The following is a 7,294-nucleotide window of genomic DNA, read 5'->3' on the forward strand; positions in this document are numbered from 1 at the left end:
TTTCTGGTTTCCTGCATGATTTGCGAAGTCAGACGAAAAGAAAGAAAACAAAAAACGAATTGCTCGTCTGTGTATGTCGATGTATGTGCGTGACACACACACGCACGCGCGCGCGCACACACACACACACACACACACACACACACACACACACACCACACACACACACACACACACACACACAAACACATCACACACATATATATATATATCACACATATTCACACACATATATATCACACATATATTATATATATATATATATATATATATATGTTTGTGATTGTGTGTGTGTGTGTGTGTGTGTGTGTGTGTGTGTGTGTGTGTGGGTCTGTGTAGAGAGAGAGAGAGAGAGACAGACGGATATATAGATAGATAGATAGAGAGATAGATAGATAGATAGATAGATAGATAGATAGATAGATAGATAGATAGATAGATAGATAGATAGATAGATAGATAGATAGATAGATAGATAGACAGATAGACAGACAGACGGACGGACGGACGGACGGACGGACGGACGGACGGACAGACAGACAGACAGACAGACAGACAGACAGACAGACAGACAGACAGACAGACAGACAGACAGACAGACAGACAGACAGACAGACAGACAGACAGACAGACAGACAGACAGACAGACAGACAGACAGACAGATAGATAGATAGATAGATAGATAGATAGATAGATAGATAGATAGATAGATAGATAGATAGATAGATAGATAGATAGATAGATAGATAGATAGATAGATAGATAGATAGGATGGGGGAGTGAGGTGGACAGCTGCGTCGCATTACCTCGTCGACTGGCCGGCTTAGGGTGTCCGCGTTCTCCTGCAATATTGCATAGTAATTTCTTTTCTTCCGGTGTTGAAATTTGTTCCTCTGCGGGTCGAGTTGCCACACGCTGCCTTACCAATATTGTTTGCTTGGACTCGGCTTAGAGAGAGTCATGTACTACAGGGATCTTCTTGGCTGTTGCTTCTTATCTAATCTTTGTCGAAGTTGTTATATTCTTTCTTCCACTGTCCTTCCGTGCATCCCGCGTGCAATAGATTACGTGTTGCTCGCTGGGCCGTTCCCGCTTGTTTGTCGAGGAGTCCGGTAGTCTATGCGGGACACTAAATCCGGATCACCAGCGATGATAAGGAAACACGATGCAATCTCGGACGCAACGTGTTGCGCAGTTCGGCGCAGCACTGCTGTAGGTGACGGGGCTAGCAGCCGCATAGCTTTCAAGAGATGCGCAGAACAGAAGTATGCGTCAAATCGTGGTTGTTTTGAAGATCACGCTTGATTTTAACTTAATTTTCGCCTCCTGAATATTCCTGAGATACCTAAAAAAAAATGGCGTGATATCAAAAAGAGAAAGAGAAAATCATGGGCGATTTAACGGTAAGCGCGACGGATATGCGTTAGCGATACGCTTATTTGCCTCTAATAACTTTCAAATACATTGGAAGTAACGTTTATTGGCATCTTCATGTAGCATGCCACTCACACTTTATCTGGCGCACTAACACAACAGAATGTAATGCACTTTCAAGATAGCGTATCTTCATTCCGAGCAATACCCGCCATGGTTGTCTAGTGGTTATGGTGGTCGGCTGCTGACCCGAACGTCACGGGATCGAGTGCCGGTCGTGGTGGTCGCATTTCGATGGAGCTTGAGGCCCGTGTACTTAGATTAAGGTGCACTTCAAAGAGCACCAGATGGTGAAAATTTTCGGAGCCCTCCACTACGGCGTTCCTCATAATCATATCGCGGTTTATAGATGTAAACCCCAACAATTACTATCATTATCATTCGGAGGAATAGTACTGGGATATAAACGATGTTCACCGTCAAACCCATCTTGGACTCTGCCGGTTCTGAACGCTATCTGTGACATTGGTGGCATATGCACACAAAAAAAAAAGTTAAAATGGCGCCTCGAGTTGCTGTGCAGACGGTGTTCCATGATTTTTATACAAGAAACAGTGGAAGGAGTACTGCACCGTATTAAGTGAAGTGCCGGAGCAAAATGGTTACGGGGGACCGGACCTGTATACCAAAAAGGACTTAGCGTGGTCGGCGGATGCGCGAGAAAGGCAAATAAATACGGGCAGAATGAAAAACAAACATCGTGAGAGAAGTTGTGGTGTAGGGCAGTGGGGAGGTGGGGTGACCCCCTGTCCTCTGGAATGAAGTGAGACGACGCACCAGACTAGCATAGAACGTAAAAAAATAACGAAAACAAATCTGACCGGCGAGGACAGGATTAGGGGAGGTCTCAGCTGCGATGCTCCTTCGTTTCTTTATTGTCGATATTCGTGTTTGTTCCTTAGTTTTTTTGTTGCTCGGAGTTTGGACTTCGTGTCGCTGTCAGAGGCGAACACGACGCATAAAGAAGGTTCAGTGAGGAAGAACACGAAGAAGGGATCAGTCTTGGGGGAGCTTCGAAGGATCTGGGACTTTGCTCGTGGTGGGACGCGCCTTGCTCGCTATTACCGTGTCCACTTGTACAAGGACAAGCGCTTTGTTATCCCGGGGAAATAAAAAAAGAAAGAAAACGAAAACAAAGAAACTCTTGCTTCTGGTGTTCGCGCGACGTAGCGAGTAGGGTGTTGTAGCTGTCGACAACGAGGAAGGATGGCTGAACACACGAAACAAAAATGAAAAAGAAAAAAGACAGAACATGGGAACGAGTTGTGGGATCGGGATACTGCTGGCTTAATGAAGGAAGGAGGACGGAAGAGGTATTTGTGTCCTCGACTTAGTTGGGCCTAGCTGACTGAGTTGTGACTTAGTTGAGCTTAGTTGTGTTCGCGGTGGACCCGCGCCGCACAAGAAACAAGAACTGTACACCCGTGGAGAGAGAGAGAGATAAAGAAAGTGAGTGAGAGAAAAAATGGATGGATATAGACAGGTAGATGAAGTGAGAAAGTGTGAAAGAAGTATGTAGATGCGTAGCTAAAAGAAGTGCAGTCCCATGTAGATACAAGTGACTCTGAAAAGGGCACATGGGGCCGTGTTGTGGGGTTTGGGATAGTGCTGGCTTCATGAAAGAAGGGCGAGGAAGCTAGATTTTTGTCTCGACTTAGTTGCGCATAGTTGACTTAGTTGCGCTTTGTGGACTTAGTTGTGTTGAGTTGACTTAGTTGGGACTTAGTGGAGCTTAGTTGTGATTGCGGTGGAACTGGGGCGCAGAAGGAACAAGATATCTGTACACGCATAGAGAGAAGAGAGAGAGAGAGGAGAGAGAGAGAGAGAGAAGAGAGAAATGAATGAATATATACAGGTAGATCAAGCGAGATAAAGTGAAAGAGGTTGATGTAGCCAGATAGAAGTACAGTCTGATATCTAAACAATGGCACGCCGACGCATAGTTGCATATAGACAGACCAAGTGGCAGACGGGCATACAGCTAACTACGTACGGTATTTGCGGATTGAAACGCGAAAGTTTAGGGCTAGGTAATGCAAGTACTTTCGTTTCCAGCGTCGACCGTTCGTGCCATATCCGTGTAATTTTGACTCGAACACTTGCATCAGAGCCAGCATTACCTTTAGCGGCCAGATTTGCAGCGACATGACACTGTTATTGCCAGCAATTGCTCATAGCAGTCCTTATACTGAAAAAAAGAAAACCCTGAAATCCCGTTTCACTCTTTGAGTACTGTACATTTCGATAAGAACATTACACCCTCCGTTGTGACGGTTGCAAAACAGGCGTTATGGGTTTAGTGGTTTTTTTTTTCATGCTGATTTCGGAGGTCAGAGAAGTTACATCATTGGCGTACAACAGTGGTGGCTTGTCCACGTTTGTCGCTTCGGCCAAACAGGCCACGCGTTTTCTGCGTGAACTGGAATGACCGTACCGAATAATGGCAGCGGTGGGTTAGCAACAGATGCGTCGTGGAATTGTATGAGAGAGGTACAGTCGGCATAGAAAGTTTAGAGACCACTAGGTCTAAAAAACACTAAATTTTTCAGCAATTTGTGACTGTATTCGGTAGAACTGCACAGTACATGTCGTTAGCGCACTTTAGAACAGTAGAACAGGCCAGCAATCTAAACTCAAGGCTGCCCGCAGAAGGAACGGGAATATGCAGTTTCTTTTGTCTCGTGCTCCATCAAGTTTTGACGCTGACCTTACGTTATAGACGATAGCATATTAACGTACGGCTACGCCGACGGAAGTGCTGACGCAGTCGTCGCGTCGTGGTGGGAAAATGATGCAAACGACACCAAAATGAACGGAATAGTGATGATGATAATTCTGGGATGACTGGCACCTACCCACTCAAGGGGCTCGGCCCAGAGTCGGGCGTATCATTTAGTCCGAAATTTTTTATGTGCTGCTAGAAGTTACGGTGTCAATTAGAATGAAGAGTGAGAAGCCTCGTCTTTAATGAGAAGTAACAGACAACTAACAGACGGCGAGTGTTCCACACTCGCCGCCTTGGCTGCGATTGACGCTAACACTCCTAGGTTTAAATGCACATATATACCCCATAAAGTGGACGGGAGGATGACCGCCGCCGTAGCTCAGTGGTAGAGCATCGGACGAGTTATTCGAAGGTCGCAGGTTCGGTTCCTGCCGGCGGCAAGTTTTCTTTTCGTCCACTTTACTTTCTTCACATTTATATTCTAAGTACTACAGATAACACCCCTATACTTTCCTTGGCATAATGTCTGTTAGTTCTCAATATATTGTGTGTAACAAAGAAAAACGAGCCCTTAAGAGTCCCCTCATTTCCTTCAAGCCTCGTCTTCGTCATTTATGCTGCTACAGCGTTTAGTATCGATGCTGCTGTGACGAAAACGTTACGAAATATCTGGGATGTAAGCGCGACGGCATCGTGCGTCGGCGGCGCCGTGGAACACGGGAAAAGCGTTGTTTGCCTGAGTGTGTGGCGAGAAGGACCGGGAGGCATTGAGAGGGAGAGTATGTCGGGGACAGAGAGCAAGCAATAGCAGATACATTCGCTCTAGCTAGACGAGAGAGGGGGAGGGGCATAGGGGAAGACTTGTTTCGCAGTTGCTCCTGCTGTGCGTGGCACATGGTCTGCATGTTCGATGCCCCGCGTCGCATGTCCGCCCGTAGTGGACATCGCTTTGTTCTTAAGCACTCCCAGGGTGCCGGCACGGAGTACAGCGCGGGGTGACGCTTTTTCGTTTGCCGCGTTCTCGCTTCTGCTAATAGACTTTCTTGTAACGTGCTTAGGTCGATGCAAACTCTCTTCGTTCCCTTTCGTACATATGTGTTTTTTTTTTGTTGTAGGGTGAGACAAGAGACTGTGGTGCTTCGTTGACTACGGTGCATCGAGTAAGAGTGACTACATCTGCGCAGAATCGCCGCCGAGTAACACATCAGCATAAACTAGTGTTTTTGCGAGTCGTATCAGGCGAATGCATAAGGGACTCTGAGTTTTTCGGCACCCAGCGGTAGCGAATATTTCGACCGCACAGATCAGGCCATTTAGGGACTTTGAAATAAAGGACGTGGATGTGGCTTATAGATATGTGATCGGTTTATTTTTGTTTTCAGGTTGGCGGATATACAAATTTTATATAGAAGCTAACTCTAGTTGATAACCAGAGCAAGCACGTAGGCTTAGCAGGATAGTGTACGTCAGAAGTTCGAACTTTCTTGGCTCCACTGGCACCGCTATCCCGTATGGTGTTACACTGAACGAGAACGGCTTGCTGCACTCCCATAGTGGAGTACAAATGGTACTCAAAAGCGTTCACCTTATGTTCTATGCTCGGTTAAAACCTAAAGAAAAAAAGCTCTCAAGTTCAGCGTTTAATGTAGCGCTAACGTAGTTCTTGTGTAGGCCTTGGTGTAGTGCTAAATCCCACGCTACATCCTGCGCTAATGTCGTGCTTGTGTAGGTCTTGGTGTAGTTCTAAATCCCGCGCTTAATGCAGCTCCACTACCGTGAAACCACACGAAGTGCGTAGCGCGGGCAACTCAGTGATTCCCTTGGCAATCGCGCGCTTGCCACCGCCTCGGCATGCCGAGGCGGTGGCGCCCTCTCTTGCGAAGCGCGGGTATCAGCCGGATGTTTTAGTAGCGTTCTTCGCGGTTTCAGGTAAATTATTGTGAATCATACTTGGTTATTTCTGTAGTTTATATTATCTTAGACCTTGTTAGTTTATTTTGAACTGGTGTTGAGCATTGCTAGCCTTGTTTTATGCCGGTGTTGACAACTGCGTGATCATACGACATGCGACAGTGGATGGACGGTAAGCTAGGCCCCTTAGGTGCTACGCACTTAAATGTAGCGAGTAAACTGACACCTCACGTTACCAAAAAATATTACCGTAAGTACGTTACCCGTTGCAGTTCCGGAATGGTAACGACTGCGTTACTAAATTACCGAAAAAATGTAGCACGTTACCGGTAACGCATTTACATGTAACGCGTTACCCCCAACACTGGTACTTGACCTTCGTTCTGGGCTGTCTGTGTACTCGGTGCTTGTCCTGGGCTGTGTGTGTATTTGATGCTTGTCCAGTTCTGTGTGTATTTGGTGCTTGTCCTGTGCTGCGTGTGTCCTTGACGCTTGACCGTGTTGTGCGTGTACTTTGTGCTTGTACTGTGCTGTGTGTGCTTGGCGCTTCTCCTGTGCTGCGTGTGTACTTCTGTTTCCCGACCTAATTCGCTGTCTGCAGTTTTCCACTACCTTCAGAGGTGTCGATGTCCTAATCAGAACTAACGGGGGTTTTGTTGGGTGCAAAAAAAAATGCTCAGTACGTGACACGAAAGCTGCTTTTAACGCCGCTGTTCGTCCTTAAAAATAAAGCGCACCTGCGCACGCGAAAGGGTAGATATCGATAAGCTGGCGCAAGCCGAGGGAATTGATCGAGCATGCGCTTGTCCTTGTTCTTTTTACCCTAACTTTCGGAAACGGTGGCACCCGAAGCGAGGCACGCCAAGAAATTAACGGTGAAAGTACGACCAGGTAAACGTAATCATGCGGGCGAAACGAGGGCGAGGGGAACCAACGTTCCAGCTAAGAGAAGAGTGACGCCCGGCTGCGAGGGGAAGGGGGCTTAAATGACGAGGGCGTACGGGAGAGGGCTATGAATTGATGTGAGAGAAAAGAGAGATGTAGAAGGATAGACAATGGGGCAGGCAAGGCACGCAATGGGAAAGCCGAGGAGCTTTTGGGGAAGCCAGCTGCCGAGTGCTTCGCGCGCTGTGGTAAGAGGAAGAGGGAGATAGGGATGATGACCTGAATATGGAGAGGGGGAAGGGCGACGCCTCTAAATGGAGGACTGGATGGGACGCCGT

The 7,294-nt window shown here is 47.0% G+C and overlaps 1 non-coding gene across 1 annotated transcript; it reads left to right on the plus strand.

Annotated features, from left to right (window-relative positions):
- Positions 1–4,528: 4,528 nt before the first annotated feature.
- Positions 4,529–4,600, plus strand: Trnat-agu (transfer RNA threonine (anticodon AGU)). The gene has a single exon. It is a non-coding gene; the product is annotated as a tRNA-Thr (tRNA).
- The last annotated feature ends 2,694 nt before the right edge of the window (positions 4,601–7,294 follow it).

Source organism: Rhipicephalus sanguineus, unplaced genomic scaffold (assembly GCF_013339695.2).
Source record: "Rhipicephalus sanguineus isolate Rsan-2018 unplaced genomic scaffold, BIME_Rsan_1.4 Seq550, whole genome shotgun sequence".
Classification (NCBI taxonomy): domain Eukaryota; kingdom Metazoa; phylum Arthropoda; class Arachnida; order Ixodida; family Ixodidae; genus Rhipicephalus; species Rhipicephalus sanguineus.